At 34.5% G+C, this 20,174-nt stretch overlaps 1 protein-coding gene across 8 annotated transcripts in view; it reads left to right on the top strand.

Annotated features, from left to right (window-relative positions):
• The window catches only part of LINGO2 (leucine rich repeat and Ig domain containing 2), a 1,190,714-nt gene that overhangs the window by 512,383 nt on the left and 658,157 nt on the right, over positions 1–20,174 (top strand). For all 8 annotated transcript variants that reach the window (XM_060301024.1, XM_060301022.1, XM_060301023.1 and 5 more), the window contains one exon: positions 11,205–11,285. The gene's annotated coding sequence lies outside the window, so the exon portion shown is untranslated. The remainder of the gene's footprint in view (positions 1–11,204; positions 11,286–20,174) is intronic.

Here is a 20,174-nt window from a genome sequence, read left to right as displayed (position 1 = left end):
GGCTAAAATTTAGGCTCGTTTGTCTTGCTTATGGTGATTGCCTGGAATCTGGAGAGGGATTATAAAACCAGAAATTCCTTTCAGCCCTGAGATTAAATTAATAATTTAATTTAAGAGATTAAATTAATTTTGAGATTAATTTTTAATCAGTGCTAGTGCACGGATTTAAAATGAAATATTGGTAAGACAGTGGACAAAGTTTTGTGTATAACATTAGGAAATATATAAATAATTGCTAGAAATACAGGGGCAAACTAAAGAGACTTTTCAGAAGACCTGTTTTAAAACTAAAGCAGGTATTTGGAACCTTTGAATTCAATCCTGCCTATATCTTTTGATTTGAATAACAACTATACTAAGGTCATTTCCAATTTCATGATTTGAAAAAACTAAAATCTACTCATAGTTTACAAAAGAAAAATGCCAGAAATAGATTATAGTATGTTTAGCTAGCGTGATGGGTTCTTTCTGTTATTATCTCAGGCCAGAGGAGATTACTCAAAATCATTTGATACTCAAAATCATTCTTTTTAGCTATTCTCCAGTTTTTATTACTTGAACAACTAATTGCATAATTTACATCAGAGAATATGTGTTTTGCTACTGTTAATTCAAAGACATCTCACTGTAGCTTTGGTTAAAATTTGAATATTTTTTCATTTCCTGTGTTTTTAAAATACTAAACACTGATCTGCTATATAAATAGAACCAGGTTTCTATAATTAATGTAAAATTCTTCCTATTATTTAACTTTGATGATTCTTATTTTTAAATATATTCAAGATATAAAAACTTATCAATATTTACATTGAATATAGCCCCATAAATCCTTAAAATTATTCAAAATAAATGGCAATGTATAGAATGATCAAAATTTCCCTTATATCTTATTAACTTCAAATCATATTCCTGGGAACACAAAATATAGACTCATGACTGTAGAATTATGTCTGTAACAGTGAAACTGTCTTATTAAGGTATCTGGCAAAATGAATAATGCTGTAAAGAAGAGTTTCAGGAAAGTAAATTACAACCTCCTCAAGATCCCTAAGCAATATCCTCTATTAATAAGAACTATGTAAAAGCCTAAAAGACGACCTATAAAAATTGAATCTAGATTTTGGTTATGACTCCTTCATTAGTAGATTACTTTGCAAGAAGTGAAAATTTATAGCAAAGATTTGACAAGGCCACAGATGTGCAAAGAAGACACAATCCAGAGAGTGTGGAACGGGTTCATGAAAGGCCAGTGTCGTTGGCTTTCATGAGTCCCTTTCCACCTATCTTCATGTCGTTTCCAGGGCTGTAATTATGTCCTAGTGTTTTGGTAATAGAGCAGCATCACTCAGAGAGGCTATCATGAGTTCCCAGGTCCATTTCTTATAAAGGGTTGTACCTCTCCTTTCCCGAGCAGCACATAGGCTCAGGGATCAGCCATTCCAGGAAAGGGCAGAAAAACCTAACCACCATGCCCAAGCATTGGCAACAGTGTCCTCGGAGGGTGCAATAAGTCAGAGAACACACACTATAGGATCTGGAAACCTAGGATCTGCTCTCAGCTCTGCTTGCTGTCAGCAAGTCTTTCAGTCCCTCTGGATCTCTACTTCCTGATTGGTTCAAATGTGACTTGAGTTCAGATTATTTTATGGGTCCTTCTAGATTTTTCTTTCAAAATTCTTCAGATAGTGCTTAAGCTAAACAAATGTAACTTAAAAGAACACATTTTGGAAAGGTACTTTGAATGTGAAAATGGTGCTTCTGCAGAGATATGACTGGTTCAGGAGTTGATTCATCCAGTGTAGGTTTGACCCTCTCAGTGTGGATTGCCAGCTCTGTCAGCCAGATGTGCCTTTCTCTGTGCAAAAGCATTCCACCCATCTCCATATCCCTCTCTCCTTTCTCTCCTTCCTGCTTTCTTTCTTTTTTTCCTTTTCCCACTTCCCTTTCTTCTCTGTCTTCTGTAAGAGGGCTGAAGTGGTGGTGATAAGATACAGAGACTTTGCACAGCTGGTTGAAATGCCTGTCACCACTGGATGAGGTTGAATTCTGCTATGTTGCCCCTTTCCCAGAAGAAGGAACTGTCCCTTACAACCATATGGTTACCAACCTTTCATCACCTTTGTCAGAAAAGGCAGTGATTCTAGAGAAAGGGAGACTGAATACAAGCTTGGTTTTGGACCAGAAAGCACAAGGTTCAAACCCTGGCTTTGTTACTTATTATCTAAATAAAGTAGGGAGATTTACTGTTGAATTCTGAGCCCAGGTGTCTCCTTTCTGGTAACCTGAGAATCATGACACCTACCTTATAGGTTCATTAATAGACAAGGTATAAGGTATCTGGTATATAGCTACACATTAGAACGAGATTGAAATTCTCCTATATGCAACTTAAGTATGTCAAGCAAGATAAAGAAGACTTTCTGGTGTATCTGAAACAGCAGAGTTGGTGATCTATGAATTTTTCCAAGGCAGCAACTTGCCTTATATTTTCCTTTAGTCTCAGTCCCTTCACAAGGCATCTGTTCAATAACTGTATAGTGAATAAGTGAATTGTTGAACAATATTGTTTAATATTTTTTCAATATCTTATAAAAGGAACATTTGTATCAGAAGAAACTAGGATTGGTCCATGATTCACATTTTCTCCAAGGGCCCAGTTCTTAAGTAACACACATTAGAGAAGGAAACTGAAGGTTAAACGCAAACATTGTCAAAAGAGTGTTTGCCAAGATAAGTCGTTAGACATTAACAGACCAAATGAATATGTCTAAGAAAGCAAAAAAAAGCAACTCAGCAGGACTTGGTATACATACTTTCCTTTTATACTTTTATCTGCAAATTTATATTTAAATGGAGGTTATAAGGTTGTGAGCACTAGGTATCTAATGTCATTTTTGTTGTAAGTCTTATATTTTCTTTTTCAAGGAAGAGGGTAGCAATAGTTTTCTGAAAAACATCTGCATCCTCATGGATTATTCATTAGAAGGTTTAAAGAAATTCAAAGGGATCAGAACAAAAGTTAGAAGATGACTTATGTGGGAAACTGGACTTTGAGATTTTCTTGGTGTAAATGCTAGTCCTAAAGAACTGTATTGTAGCTTTGATAATGGTAAAGAGTTTTTGGGGTTTTTTTAACTCAAATATTGTATCAGAACTTTTTGCTGAGAGTCATCTAAATATTTGTATCCACTAATAAGCAACCATGACAGAAATGAAAGGTGATGAAACAACCTCCCAATAATTTTTTTCAGGTATTTTAATCATTCTTCAAATGCCTTTGAATTGAAAAAGAGTTGAATGGATATAATACTAAGGTTTCTTTAGATCTAGTCAGCTTTCCAAACAAGTGAAACAGACTGTCACGTATTATCCCCAAGTCTACATTGTCTAATTTTATGGACAGCAAAGTCCCACCTGCCCAAAGATGTTTGATCCATATTCTTTTCTTTTTCAAAATTCTTTCTTTTATGCATTTATAGATTCATGCATTTATTCAACAGATTCATTCAATACGTATCTATTGAGCTTTTTTTTAAAGTTAAGCACTGTTAGAGGCACCAAGTTTATGGTGTTAAGAATATAACCATGGTTCCTGATCTCCTCGAGTTTGCATGTTTATGAGAACAGATAAATACAATTTCACTGAACAATAGTAGCTTACATTTATTGGGTACTTAATGTGCCAGGCACTGTTCTGAGTGTTTACATGTATTAACTCAGTCCTCAAAACTATCCCTTTAAGTAGATAATATTTTATCTCATTTTATAAATAAGGAAACCAGAACATGGGAAAAATAAACAGCTTCTCCAATGTCATGCAGACTAGCAAGTGTGCATTCAGGATTCAAAGTCAGTAAGTCTGGGTGTAAATCTTGTACTCAAACCCACTACGTTATTCCGAGAAATGACAGGGAAGAAGGCTTGAGGAAGCCATAATAGAATATGAAAGGGTTCTCCCATTTGACAGAAGGTATACATTTGGAAGTGACATTTAAGCTGACACCTAAGAAGCAAATGGCTAGGCAGAGTGGGGAGAGGACTTCTCTAACAGAGGAATAGGCCATGTGAAGGCTTTGAAATGGGCTGAGCTTTTGGCACAGATGAAGCCTGGTGAATGATGAGGTTAGACTGGAGAGGTCAACTGTGGCCAGAAAGATAAAAAGAAAGAGGGTGGGTGAGGGCAGGGGTGGAGAGACACAGAGACTTGAAGGAAAAGAAAAAGATAAAATCTCCAAAGTACAAAGGGAAGTCATTTATGGAGAGACATGATGCAATTGATATTTTAAGATAATTCTGGCTGGAATGTAGAGATTAGATTGGAAGGGCAAGAGGATAAGTAGAAAAACTAATTAGGAGGCCATGAGAGTAATCCAGGAGATGGGCAATAAAGGTGACAGCATGTAGATGAATTCAGGATGCACCTGAGGAGGCAAGAGAGGAGGAAGCCAGGCAACAGCTTCTGGGTTTGCATTTCTGACCTGTGGTATTATTGCCTGATGTTCTCAACATTAGGATACTATCCCGAATTATGACATTTTCTTTCAATAGCCTCAGTTAAAGTGTACCAGTAGTAACTGGAATCACATTGGATTTTTTCATTAGTTTATTAAATGAATACAACATAGAACGAGAATTTAATAAAAAACTGTTTCTGCCACCTTTTATGTACTGCTATGGTTTGATCTTTTTGATTAAGTGTGGTTAAGAAACTTTTTTTGTGCATGCTATTATCAGAATGCCATTACTAATATCTTTTAATCAGAGGTATTATTGCATTATTGTTAATAGCTCAAGCTCTGGAGTCATCTGCCTTGGTTTAAATTCCAGCTCTGTTAGTTACTTGGTTATTTAATCTCTCCGTGCCTCAATTTTCCATCTTTCAATTGAGATAAAAATAGTATTATTTGTAATACTATTAAAAATTAAGTGAGAATTAAGTGAACAAATAGATGTAAAGTACCTACCTAGTGTCTGGCATATGGTAAGCCTTAAGTGTATATTAATTATTTTTATTATATTAATATATATAAGGCACAAAAATTGTCTTATATGTATGTGTGTGTATTTTAAAGAAATGAATTTTATAAAAATACGTTTTGAGCCAATGAAATATATGGTTCACTTGCAAAAATTTGTAGCTGTAGTAGAATTTCAACTTTTTAAAAGTTTAAGCACAGTGAAAACTTTTAACTTGATTGACCTAATAAAAAGATAATTTTTCTAGCACACAAGAAATGAGGACTGTATTTCTTTCACTCTTGGGTTTTGAAAGATTAAAGCAAATAAAAATGCCGGTATCTCTACCATGTACACCTCTAAGAAAGTCAAGAACAAAAGGAAATGTAAACCACCAAAGCAGTCCAGAGTGAAGTCCTTGTCATTCTGTTGGAACTCACCAAAGCAGATTTAAACCAGGCAAACTTAAAATAGAAAAGAATCAAAATTCCTTTTTTTTATTATTATTTTTCTATATAAAGAACAGGTAATGTGCATTTCATGCTAAAATAGGATTTAGTGTACTCTAAGAGCAGGATTCTCTTTGAATATGGTCTAGGGCAGTGTGTTATAAGTGGGATCTCTATGGAGGGATTCAGTCAAGGAATACTGTCATTATATTTTTTTAATTTGAAAAAAATGTTACTTTTAGTATTAAAAAGTTCTAGTGAATGCCAGAGTCAAAATTACTCAGTGAATGCATTTCTCCTTTTCCCTTCTCTATACCCTCTGGTGTTCTAGTAAATAGTATAACATATTTACTATATTAGAATTATGAAATCTATAGCCTATTTCTTAGTTTTAGCATAGCTATTTTGTGATATAAAAATTAAGACTTGGGACTTCCCTGGTGGCGCAGTGGTTAAGAATCCGCCTGCCAATGCAGGGGACATGGCTTGAGCCCTGGTCCAGGAAGATCCCACATGCCGCGGAGCAGCTAAGCCTGTGTGCCAGAACTACTGAAGTCCGCATGCCTAGAGCCTGTGTTCCGTCCGCAATAAGAGAAGCCACCGCAATGAGAAGCCCACTCACCACAGCGAAGAGTAGACCCTGCTCACGGCAACTAGAGAAAGCACGCTCGCGAGCAGCAACGAAGACCCAACGCGGCCAAAAATTTAGAAAATAAATAAATAAAATAAATTTTTTTTAAAAAGTTAAGACTTACACAGCTACTTTGTTATATTAGAATTAAGATTGAATGAATGGTATATTATATTTTTTCTATGCTAATGGAAATAAATGTTGAATAAATTTATGTTCCCAGGAAATGTCATTTATATTATCTAATTTGTTAGGAACATCATGTTATTACTTAAGCAAGTTAGCTTTTTATGCAAAAACACCTGTTTAAAGTGTTGGATATTGTACTCTTATAAATCTTAATACAAATTTCAAGTAAGTCCAAAATTTAATATTAATTATAAAACAGACATTACATTTTAATAACCATCTTTTGAAACAACAGCCAAAACAATAAACAAAAGAAATTCAGAGCTTCATTTTTATTTAACAATCCTGAAATGTTGATGATAAAACACTTAACTCAGGCAGTTCTGGTCAACTGCCCTCATTACAGGTTTCAAGTTTTATTAAGCACCATTGCATTCAATTTAACATTTGTTCTAACCAGTCCCATGACCAAAGGTATCCATAGCTGATGCTTTGGAGGGAGTGTTACATAATGGAAAGGTCTGTGATCTTGAAAAAATGATTGTGTCACTTTCTAAGCCTCTGTAATTCTGTATTTTTAAAGAGACAGTAGTACCTATCTCACATAATTTATTTTATGATGAATAAATTAAATCATGTCTTTAAAGCATCATATCTAGGCACATAGTAGACAGGTTATTTTACTTTTTCCTTCTATGACTAGATAGAAAAAATTAATATGAAAGGGATGGAGATGCCACATAGCAATTCAAAACATTTGGTCTTCTCAGTGTATGAGAGAGTCTGTCTCCCCAATGTATGGCAGAACGGTTCTCTAAGCCAGTTTCTAAGCTCTCCAAAATGTTGGTGGAATTTCATATCAGAGGCTCTAGACTACTTGGATGCTTCTGAGGTGGTGCTGTGTGATTGCCTTAAGGGATCATTCAAGAAATTCAGTATTCAGAACTTTTCATCATGAGAAGCTCTACAACATCATTTTCTCTGGGTGAATGCCTTAGGAATGGTCTTAGGTGAAAGTTACAACAGTAACAAATAGGTCATTTTGGTATATATTTAAATGAAGTTTCTTAAATACATCAATTGAGAATTAGGTGCACAGAGTACACAGACTATTGTATACTAAGTATGAATCATAGTGGATAAAAAATTCTGTGAGAGAATTACTTTCCTTTTAGGAGAAGATGCCATGTATCTATACATGCTATGTATTTCCTCAGAAAAAAGTCTTCTCCGTTTTTCCCTCACCTTGAAATAAAGTATGAGAATCACTAAAAAATGTTGTGGAAAAAGAGAAGAATGGTAAAATTGTCTACCTTCTCATTTAAAACAGAGATTTTCAGACTTCCTCTTAGACACTTTTAAGGGTAGAGGTGTAAATTCCTAACTAGATGGTATTTATACCTAGAAATATACACAGTAGAGGAATATATTTTCCCTCTAAAATAGCATTGAAGGTCCAGGAAGACTGTTATTTTTTTCCCCTTGTTTTCAAATACTCCTTAAACCTAAAGCATATTCTTACTTCACTTTGAATTTAAACTGTTGCTTATCCTTGGTGATCATTTGTACTCATTGTCTAAAGAAGGGAATAAAACAATGATTCTTTTATCAGTTATATTTGCATATCTCTCACCTTGAAGTTCAAGTCACTTTTGTTTGAATAGGGATTAAATCAGTACTGGTTGTATTTTAAAAATATTAATCCATGTAAAATTAGTGTTATAGCATGTTCATTGACCTCTTTAACATTTTTCTCTCTTCACCACTATATCCTCCTCTTACTAATATTTTCTCTCATTTTTTAGATAACAATAACAGCTATCATTTGATCCCTCACTAAGTGCTGGGGATTGTGCTAAATTCACTGTGCTTTAATCCCCACATCAATCAAACGCTGTACTTAGAGCCATTGTCTGCTTTAGTATTGCATACGCACTTGGGATTCACCTATAATATACACTCATCTCATTATAGAAAGAGACTATAATTAAGGCAAACAGTATCACATAGTGAAAAGGGAACTGACATTTCACAGTACTCATGTGATCTTGGACAAAAAACACATAAGTTTTGTACGCCTAAGGTAAAAAGTTCTGTGCATGTTTTCCCAGGTTGACGCTCAGGGTTTTATTAGGTACATTGCCTGTTATAGGTATGATTTTAGTGAACATCCTGAGCATGTGGGCAGATTCTTTTTTATTTTTATACATGGCTTGCGCTATCTTGTGTCTACTAAATATTTGCAAATACACATTTGTCAAGTCCCCATTTCTTGTGTGCTAGACATTATTACTTATCTCAAATCGTGTTCCTCACTCAAAGCGCTAAAGGCATATTTACCCAAATTCTTTGTTCTGAGTGTTGTTCCAGCTCAGCTTGAGCCACATCCACCAATTCTTATGAAACTGATTTTTCATACTTTTCCTCTCCTTCCTGTGAACAATATTTACTCTATTACTCATATCTTTCTGCTACTTTCCCAAATCATTTTGGTGTAAAGGATTTCAAGTTAAGATGAACGAGCCACATGATCTAGGACCACATACGAACCCGGCTGCTTATCTTATTCATTACCATTTGATCCAGAATGTGACCTGTATCAAAGATCAGATTATTGGCCCCGTTATTATAACCATTGATTTAACTTTTAGGAATTATAGCTTTTTTTCTTTTCCTTCAGTGTTCCATGAAGAACCCAGCAAACTCTGAAGGAATTTCTCTTCAGACAGTTATACTCCTTCAACTCCCACCAAAAGAAACACACACAGACACATATACTTTTATGGGTTTTATCAACACTTTTCCCCCACCTTCTTTCTCCACTACCTTATCTGCCCCAAACTCTGTTTTCTTTTTTCTTGTTTTCATTTAGCAAAATAATCTCTCTCTAATCCTTTATAGCTGGTTGCTTCTTTTGCATTTATACCATTTACTTTGCCATTATAGTTTATTTTTCATCTTTCTTAAACACTATTTAGTCTTAACTAAAATTGTCTTCTTCCAGCAACATTAGGAAATTCTGATGTGTGGGTTAGAGATACAATACACATTCCTATTTCATATCTAATCTTTAATGTGATCATAAAAAAATGACTTGTGATTTTCAGGATCATCCCCCTACCCCATGGAAATATTAAAATGTAAGTTTCAAGTAACTAGATAATAGATTTTATGTGATAATTTTCACATTCCATATATATTTGTAATTATTAAACACTTTAGACATTAAAAAGCATTTTCAGTGAATTAATGATATAAAACTTAAAATTCATAATTAGTTGGAAATAGCACTTCAGTTTATGGAACATGCAACTTCCAATTTAGGGTTTTTATGCTGTAACATATAATATATGACAATGGCAACTGTCTGCAAAGTGTGACATTGTATATATCTTATTGATTTAATGAGATAGCCATATGAAAACACCTATGAAAACACCATATGAAAACACCATATGAAAACACCTAGCACTTATCACAGTGAGCCTTCAATAAAAGTTCAGGGTTGTTTATTGTAGAATTATGGATAACAAAATGAGATCAAGGCAAACAATTATGAATACAGAGTTAGAATATGATGAGGTATTGGATTAGCTGATGTATTTTCAGGAAAGCAGGATAGTTCTGCAATACATCCAGAAATTCATAAAATGCTATCCAGCCATTCTTGGCATTTCAGTATTTTTTGCCTAGTGTCCCATTATTGTGAACTTTAGAGTATTCTTTTTCTTGCCAAAAGTGGTTAACATTTTCTTTCAAAGTTTGTTTCTCCATAATGTAAATGTAGCTTCTGATGTCTTTCTGGAATCTAATGGGACACGTTATTCACTGTACAGAATTTATTTGGCTGGAAAGCATCTTTTCTTCAAAGTGAGTTCTAATACTCAAGAATAGAAAAAAGAAACAAAGAAGCACAGAGTGATGGAACTAGTAAAAAAAAATATTATATATATGTATATATATACTATGTATTATATATAAATACATATATATTTATATAAACATATAAGTATTTAGTATATATATATTTAGTATCTTTATATACTAAATAGATACAGTTAGTTACTGATAGCAGTTTTTAGAAACACTGAGTTGGTAAAGTAATTCAGATGAATCTGGCCTTTAAAACATGAACTTTATATGATCCCTCTTGCAATAGGTTAATAAGATGCTCATTTATTTCTGTTCTAGTGTGCCACACTTGCCTTGACAAAGTTATACTTCTCAGTTAGGAGCACGATTTCCTCACTATCTCTGTTCCTAACCTCATCTTCTTTGCCACTTAATGGATTAAAGATTTTCAGAAAGAGGTGGGACATGAGGCACAGATGTCCATGGTGCTGCTTCATTGAGATTTGTGCCTGAATTTCAACAGTATATGCATGAGGCTTGGATTGAGGGAGATGTAGGAGAGGGATAGAATACAGTCCCATTCTATATAAATAGTATTATTAATTTTTTTTTACTGTGTATAGTATATATTGTCTAGAAGTAGAAGCCACCTAAATACCTACATATTGCATATCAACTTATCAAATTGATGACTATTATTTTCCACATTTTATGAATCTTCTCCAGGAAAATTATGGGAATTAAAGTAAGAATACTTGTTTAAATCTAGTAAAGAAGTCAATAGTAAAAGAAACAAGGAGCCAACACCCCCTATTACTTATAACTCAGTGTTAAGACGAGAAAAATATTTTTGTTGGTAATGTGTATATAATAAGAAAACATTTCAATTACAAATGTTTTAATTTTCATAGTATAACTGCCTTTCCCGGTAAAATAACATGGGATTGAATGGTTTTCTTCTTTTGTAGTATTTCGTAATCTGGAGCCTATTTGGTGCCTTGTAAGTCCCAGAAATTTTCATTTCTATTTTGTGCATTTGACAAAATCTATAATAACAGCAACATATAGGGAGTTAATTTTTAAATGGCAATGAGGAGTGATAATAAACATTTCGTAGCTAATCAGCATCACTCTACAGAGACATAGATTGGTCTAAATGTCCTCTTTCACCTTCCTTTTATTTATAGGAATTGAAGACTGCCACTGGAAAGCTGCATCATGAGCTGCTTGGGCTTCTAAAGTGTCCAGTGGATTTTTAATTACATAAGGTAAATACTGACTTTATTTTAATTGTATTTTCAAGATGTAATGAAATACCATTTTTTGTCTTAAGACATTTTCTTTATATCAAGAAGAAAGTTAATTTTCTTTTATTTGATCATATATTTAATTAAGTAGTTCCTCTGGTTTGTTAGCTCCAAAGTGACTGGGGGAAGTTATTGGCATATCGACAACCCACTGCTGGGCTTATGCATTTCCCTCTGTAAAAGTATCTCATATATTATATTGTTTCAGACATATATTAATATGTTTCAGACAGTCTGTACACTGTTCTTGTTTGCTTAAAGTCATTTTGTCCCTTTAAACACCATGTTGGCATGCTCAAATATTACACATAAAGTTTAATGGCTAAAGATATTTTCTTTATTAATACTTATGACTTAGGTAGTCGTGTTGGAGGTAGATTATTATTAATTTGAAGTGGAAGCTGAGTTACATCTGGGCTTTTTTTTTTTTTTTTTTCATTAGTTCTGGAGGGTAGCACATTTGCTCACTCTGTAATTTAAAAAATTACAGCTACAAGAATAGAAATTACTTCAGTGGCTTGAGTGTGTATGGTGTGGATGACTTTCTTTTCCTTGGAAGGTATTATTAGTTTTCCTACTTTCTCTTTCTCTACTAGTGGTCCTTTACCAAGCATCACAACAAGGTTTTTATTTTTTATTATTTTTAAAATTTTTTTGTTTTCAGTTGTTAGAGAGTAAATTAAAGCATTTGCAATTACTGTTTTCCTTTTACCACCTAAAATTACAGAGAAAGGAATTAGGATTCCAGGGATGCCTAGGAAGACAAGGCTTGGCTAGTAACTGTTAAGAAATCCTCATTTAATGCAACTAAAGGCAGACATATGGGGCTACTCACTTGTGTCCTCATGAAGACCAAGAAATGAAGCAAAGGACATTTTCTTCTGAAAAATGTGTTTCCTAGAAAGGGAATATGCCAGCTTCCAGCACTGTTTCACATGCCTATCAGACAAACAATAATAGCAAAGAAGGAATGACTTGTATGTAAATAGTCTACCTAGGTACAAGTGGTGGATACACGCACACACCAACACACGCACGCGCTCGTCAGTCTAGGATGGTGTTTTGGGATCCAAAGGAATTCACACTCTCTATGCGTAGAAATATAGATTTTAAATGAAAAAAAGAAATACATTTCAAGGCATAATAGGAGAGAAATTAAATATACACAAAATATACTAAATTGGTCAAATTTTAAAAATAAAGGCATCATTGATAAAATTTAAATCATGAACTGCATGATGAAACATATGGCTCACATTTTTCAAGGGTCTCCATTATGTTAACTTGGATGAGATAATAGGGAAAGAATGAGCAGTCATGTGAAGAGAATTAGGGGAAACTGCTCATTTGCACAGCACAGAACTGTCTATCATTCACAGGGCTCTTCCAATCAAAGAGAATATTTAATGGCACTTAAAATATGATAAATTTGACGTGATTTGAAGACACTGTGAAATATAATTTTTTCTTTGAATATTTCATAGTATAGTCTTTCATAGTTCCTTTAGCCAGTTTAAGAAATCCTGGTAAATTAACCTCTTTTTCCTGATTGAATTTATGTGAAATTCTACAGTCTATCCCTGCTTGTGAACTCAAAGAACACTGGCTGTCTTCAGATTTTTGGATAATAGATGGGAGGTGGTTTTATTTTTATCAGCAAAAAATGAAATATACACTATTAATTTATTAAATGACTAGAGGTTATTTTGAAAATCAATTTCATTTAATTTTGATGGGGTTTTTAAAAAACATCAAAACCATATGGAAATTTGTCTGCACTGAGAACTTTCATTTTAACAAAAGTTTAAGGCATATAACATAAGCAGAGCCCCTATCTTCTATTTAGATTCTTGTTCTAACAATTAAGCTTATTTTCACTTCCATTTTCAGCCCCTTCCTCCCAAACACTGGCTCTTTCTCCTTTGCCCACACAGTCAAGTCTTCATCTAAAGTGACAAAGGGAGATTTTAACGGTGTCCCCCTCACTCCCACTATATGCCTATTTTTTATTGCTAATGTTTATTTCCTCAAAACCTTAGGTGAGGTTTTAAAATTTATGTTCTCCATTCTACATATCAGAATGTGTGTGTGTGTGTGTGTATGTATACATTTAAATCATTATTAGTTGAGTGAGCTAAACTGTGAATATAGCAGGGACATGCTGTACAAAGAAACATATTCAAGTTTAGAAAGTATATGTCTCCAGTGTGTTGGACAGCGTGCAATTAGAATGTGGATGACATTAACAGGCATATTGAACTTAGAAGGGGCTATAACATAGGTTAGCACTCGGAATAGAAAACTCCCAAAACTGAGAATTGAATCCACAAGGTGAAGAAGGACAGTGATAAACTCAAAGATAATTACCCAGAACAAACATGATAATGAAGTAATCGGAAGATTTGAAAGAATTATGTATGCCTTGTTTTAAGAAGATAAGATTTACAAGTGCTAGAGATGATAATTCACTAAGTATTTGAACTGATGGCAGATGGAAGGGAGGGTAACACCTGTATAGCTGTGACTCAGAGAGGTTCTGGGACATTTGTGTGTAAAGTGATCAGATGGGGAAAAGATTTTTAAAATAATACTATCTGGGTTTAGCTTAAGTAAACAAAGAAAAAATGTAAAAATTAGAATTTCTCCCCAAACATAATGGGCTGCTGCATAAGGGCTGAGAGTCCTGACTCTAGAGATGTCACCTGGTGTGGTTGGCTTGCCAGCCGCTTCTCACCAGGAATACATGATTCAGTCAGCATTGCGAGAGATGACACTTTGCATCTTCTACATTACTCTATCATTCTTTGATGGCCTTTTATGTGGAGAAGTATCCTTTACATATGTCATTAGACCATGTATTTAATACTAAGTGTAGCTGATTTAAAATACTGTATTAGTTTTAGGTGTACAGCATAGTGATTCAGTATTTTTGCAGATTATATTCTATTATAGCTTACTACAAGACAATGGGTATAAGTCCCTGTGCTATACAGTATATAGTTGTTTGTATCTATTAATCCCATATCCCTAATTTGTTCCTCTCTCCTTTCCTCTCCCTTTTGGTAACCACAAGTTGGTTTTCTGTCAGTGAGTCTGTTTCTGTTTTGTATATACATTCACTTGTGTTATTTTTTAGACTCCACATGTAAGTGATGTTGTATAGTATTTGCCTTTCTCTAACTTATTTAACTAAGCATAATATTCTCTGGGTCCACCCATGTTGCTGCAAATGGCAGTATTTCATTCTTTTTATGGCTGAGTAATATTCCATTATATATATATGGTATATGTGTATACACACACACACACACACACACACACACACACACACATATATATATACATATATATGCCATTTCTTCTTAATTCAATCACACTTGGGATGCTTCCATGTCTTTGCTATTATAAATAGTGCTGCTATGAATGTTGGGGTACATGTATCTTTTTGAATTAGTGTTTTCATTTCTTCCTGGTATATACTCAGGAGTGGAATTGCTGGGTCATATGGTAGTTCTATCTTTTAGTTTTTTAAGGAGCTCCATACTGTTTTCCTTAGGGCTGCACCAATTTACATTCCCACCAGCAGTGTATGAGTGTTCCCTTTTCTCCACATCCTCTCCAAAATTTATTTGTAGACTTTTAGATAATGGCCATTCTGACAGGTGTGAAATGATACTTCATTGTGGTTTTGATTTGCATCTATCTAATAATTAGCATAGTTGAGCATCTTTTTCATGTGCCTGTTAGCCATCTGTGTCTTCTTTGGGAAAATGTGTGTAAGTCTGCCCATTTTTTGATTGGATTGTTTGTTTTTTTGATATTGAGTAGTGTGAGCTGTTTGTATATTTTGGATATTAATTCCTTGTCAGTCACATCATTTGCAAATATTTTCTTCCCATCTGTATGTTGGCTTTTGATTCTGTTGATGGTTTTCTTTGCTGTGCAAAGCTTTTAAGTTTAATTAGGTCCCATTTGTTTATTTTTGCTATTATTACTTTTGCCTTGGGAGACTGATCCAAGAAAATATTGCTGTGGTTTATGTCAGAGTGGGTTTTGTTTTTGCCTATGTTCTCTTCTAGGAGTTTTATGGTATTGTGTTTTTACATTTACACATTAAACCATTTTAATGGTTTACATTAAAATGGTTTACATTTAAACCATTTTAATTATATTTTTGTATATGGTGTGAGGGAATGTTCTAATTTCATTGTTTCACATGTGGCTGTCCAGCTTTCCCATCATCACTTGTTGACTGTGTTTTCTTTACTGCATATTCTTGCCTCGTTTGTTATAGATTAATTGACCATAGGCGTGTGGGTTTACTTCTGGACTCTCTATTCTGTTCCATTGATCTATATGTCTGTTTTGGTTTGTTTTTTCTGTTTGTTTGTTTTTGCCAATACCACACTATTTTGATTACTGTAGCTTTGTAGTATAGTCTTACATCTGAGAGGGTTATACCTTCAGCTTTGTTCTCTTTTCTTAGGATTGCTTTGGCAATTCTGGGTCTTTTGTGGTTCCCTGTAAATTTTGGAATTATTTCTTCTATTTCTGTTAAAAATGACCTGGGTATTTTGATAGGGATTGCATTAAATCTGTAGATTGCTTTGGGTAGTATGACCATATTAATAATATTGATTATTCCAATACAAGAGCATAGTATATCTTTTCATTTTTTAAAATCATCTTGTTTCCTTCATCAGTGTTTTATAATTTTCAGCATATAGACCTTTCACTTCCTTCATGAAGTTTAATCCTAGACTTTTTTGGTAGCGATTTTAAACAGGATTTTTTTTTTTTTAGTTTCTCACTCTGATATATCTTTATTAGTGTGTAGAAACACAACAGATTTGTGTGTATTAATCTTGTATACTGCAACCTTGCTTAATTCATTTATTAGTTCTACTAGTTTTGGGGTGGAGACTGTAGGGTTCTCTATATAGAGTATCATGTCATATACAAATAGTAATAGTTTTACACCTTCCCCTCCAATTTGGATACCTTTTATTTCTTTTTCTTATTTGATTGCTGTGTCTAGGACTTCCAATACTATGTTAAATAGAAGTGGTAAGAGTAGGCATCTTTGTCTCTTCTTGAATTTATTGGGAAAGCTTTCATCTTTTCCCCACTGAGTATTATGTTGGCTGTGGGCTTGTCATAAATGGCCTTTTTATGTTGAAATATGCTCCCTCTATACACACTTTGATGAGAGTTTTTATCATGAATGGATGTTGAATTTTGTCAAATGCTTTTTCTGCATCTATTGAGATGATCATGTGGCTTTTATCTTTCCTTTTGTTGATGTGGTGTATCACATTTATTGATTTTTGTGTGTTGAACCATCCTTGTAACCCTGGAATAAATCCAACTTGGTCATGTTTTATGATCCATGTTATATATTGTTGGATTAGGTTGCTAATATTTTCTTAATTTAGGATGATTTTTATATAAATAAATTTTGTTTGGAAAAAATGTAGAATTTCCTCAGGGATTTTTGCTTGAGGCTTGTCTCCCAATTGTAGTAGCACAGCTTGGAGGGTATAGTCTTGATCTGGAAGTACTTTAATGACTACTTTTTCCCATGAGGAAGGTGGAAGGTTTGGCTGTATCACCTTGAAGAAAGTGAAGTGAACAGACTGTCTTGGATGTAGTCAGAGCTGAATTCGAGAGAGAAATTCAGGGGTATATGGGTTGAAATGCTTAAGCCCTCATTTCCTTTCTGAGCATGTTGGGGTTTAATCTTTCTGGAATGATTCTATTTTAATTCCATCCCTAACTGGGATATTGACTTGAAGTCAACTTTTTACTCTGTTTTTAGTTCATCTGTATAAGAAGGCTAAGCAAATGACCCCCAAGATCCTTTATAGCTACAAAAATCTATGAATTTCATCTATGTGACATGTTTCCAGTAGTGAAGCAGAATGTTTTAGTGGTTACAGTCTCAGGCCCAGTGCAGCATTCCTGGGTTCCCACTTACTGCATCTGTCACCTTGGTAATTTAGGGCAGGTCTCTGGGGCTTTGTTTACTAGTCTGTGTAAAGAAGATGGTGAAACTACTGCTCATGGTATGATATTGTTATTGAGGTTCATGTATTAATGACGGGAAGAAAGAATGACTTAATGTCAACCATTGCTAACTACATGCTTTTCCATTTCACTGGCCTTGAATTACAGCCCAACAATTATTCAGTTACCTAGGAGTACATTTTATAGTATAGATTAAAGTTAAGTATTTTGTGGGTGCTTTACTTATTATTTTTTAATAATTTAGGATTATGACTAAGACAAGATGTTGGCCTTTCAATAAGAAAGGACGTATTGGATAAGACCAGAGTTTTTCCTAAGGAAAGTGCAGATGTTGGCTATAGATACTCCCTTTTGTATTTCTCTGCATGGGTGCAATGGTAGCCTGTTCAAGTAAGTGTTCTGGTTTAGGTATTGAGAAGATGCCAAAATTATGCATGCTTTAAAACCTATGGATATGTCTTAATTTGGAACACCTAATGATTATGGTCTGTTACTCATCATACAGATACATACATCACAGTTTCTGCCAGCCAGTATTAATCAGCAAAGTAGTAGCAAGAAATAATATTGAGGGAGGATTGCCTGAATGATATGAATATTTTTCAGGATTGCCTGAATGATACGAATATTTTTCATTCATGAATATAGCTTAAATTTTATCAGTGAATTAAATAAGACTATTAAAATCTTTGTGTTTACTCTATAGAAGTACTTTCACTGAACCACGGCTTGAATCAATACAATCGACTTACACTGATATGTGTTATAGATGTTAGAACCCCATGCTTACATTTATTGTAGTAATGTTAGTTATGGTATGGTTTTTCTTCATCCTTTATAAAGTTTCTCCATTAAGGGACAAGGGAAGACAATACTTCCCTCCAGTCTCAGCACTCCAAAGGGTAGGGTTTCTCCTGGCAACTTGTTTATTTTTAACATCATTCCAGTAGATCATGTAATAGATTTATTTACAGGTACTTGTAGGGTGCTTGGAAGCTCAGAACCAAATCTGTTGCACGTGTCAGCAAGTAAATAGGATTGAATGATATATATATGGTAATGAAGCATAACTGCTTTGGGAGCAGTCTAGGCATGGATCCCATCTCTTTTATTTGGACCTAGGGTAGATTTGGTCAGGATGCCACCTTCTTTTTTTTTTTCAGTGTTTATATTATGGTGCTGTGGTGAAAATTAAGTAAGATAATCACTTAATATATTAATACACATTCTTGCTAAGTGTTAGCTATGTCAATAGTAAAATAAGAAGTTCCCAAGAAGCATCTCTTTCTCTGCCACCTTTCGTGGCTTACCAACACACACACACACATTTATGCATGTATTCATTCAGTAAACATTTACTGAGTGTCTATTATGTTCACTTATTACTCCTATGTCTGAGTAAACAATACAGATAAGATCCTTGTTGTCATAGAGCTTATGTTCTAAATGGGTGTTGTAGGTTATGGAGTTCATTAACAATAAAAATAGGTGAAAGAAAATATTTGGTAATAATAAGTTCTAAGTTGGAAGTAAAACAAGTTAAGAGCCTGAGGAGCTACTTCAAATTGTGTGTCAGAAAAGGCCTCACTGTAGAGGTGATGTTTTCAGCAGGAGCATAAATGATAAGAATGAGCTACCTGTGCAAAATCTTCAGGAAGAGCTTTCAGAAAGAAAGAAGATCTAAGTCCCAAGAAGAGATAGTAGTCTAACCGGAGAGATTCCAAGGTGCTGTGGGATAGCCATCAATGAACGTTTATGCATGTAGGCATGCGACTGCCTTATCTTCCTTTCACTCTGAAAGGCCGAGGTCTTCCTACATGGAGAAGCCCAGTCATCTTTCTTACTAACACACTCTCCTCCTTTCTATCTTACCTCCACGTGGTAAACTGACCGAGGGCTTACTCCCTAGGCAGCTAGCTCCCTCTTATCTGTAATTTCCTTTAAGACATCTGATCTGATCAGTGTCAGATATACAATTTGGGCTTGAATTTGGAGTGGAGTAGCAGAAATCTCTCAGCCTTCTAACCAAAGTCCTGGTTCCAACCCAGTTTATCACAGTTCTCCATCTTAGCATTTAGGTCCCAAACACTGTAATAAGAAAGTGGAACTTTGCCCAATTGCCAGTGTTCCTTGTAGACAGCTCCCGTAGGAATGACACAAAGAGTAGCCCCGTGGTCTGAGAAAGGAGTCCCATAGTCCTGGATTCCCCTAGCCATTAGCTACTTGTTTTCAAGTAGGTTGTAACTTTATCCCTAGCATTATTGAACCAGTTCCGTTTGAAAAATTGTCCTCACTTATTTTTACCTTACACCAAAAACAACGTAACCATCTCAAATCCTTTTAGGAATAAGCAGAACACAACACACTCTCTCAATGTAACTTCTTACTTCTGTTTACTAAATACCTCATATTACCTATCAGTGGCATTTTTGTTCCTTATGAATGTCACAGTCTCATCAATCTTAATAAGGCACTTAAATACCTCAGTCCTCTTTGTGATTATCAGTTCAGATATAATATCAGGTTGATTCTTCCAGGAATATTGGTCCACTCTTTGTGCTTATCTCAACCCTCTACTGGTCCTCATGCATCCCCTGGGCCCAATAGTTTGATCCCTTCATGACTCAACAGTTATCTTCAGTGCATAGCATACAGGGCAAGAGAAAGGAACTAAAATTAAAAATGACCTTTTAAAACATTTTACATTTTCTTTCTATACCCATATGTTGTCAATGATCAGTGTTTTATTGGAAGAAGTGAAAGTATTAATAGCTATTTTGGAGACTTGAAGAGGAGGACCTTATTTCAGTGTTTGATTTGCAG

The sequence above is a fragment of the Globicephala melas genome, chromosome 6 (genome assembly GCF_963455315.2).
Source record: "Globicephala melas chromosome 6, mGloMel1.2, whole genome shotgun sequence".
NCBI lineage: Eukaryota > Metazoa > Chordata > Mammalia > Artiodactyla > Delphinidae > Globicephala > Globicephala melas.
Note: the sequence above shows the minus strand (reverse complement) of the source record. Positions and strands in the feature narration are given on the sequence as shown.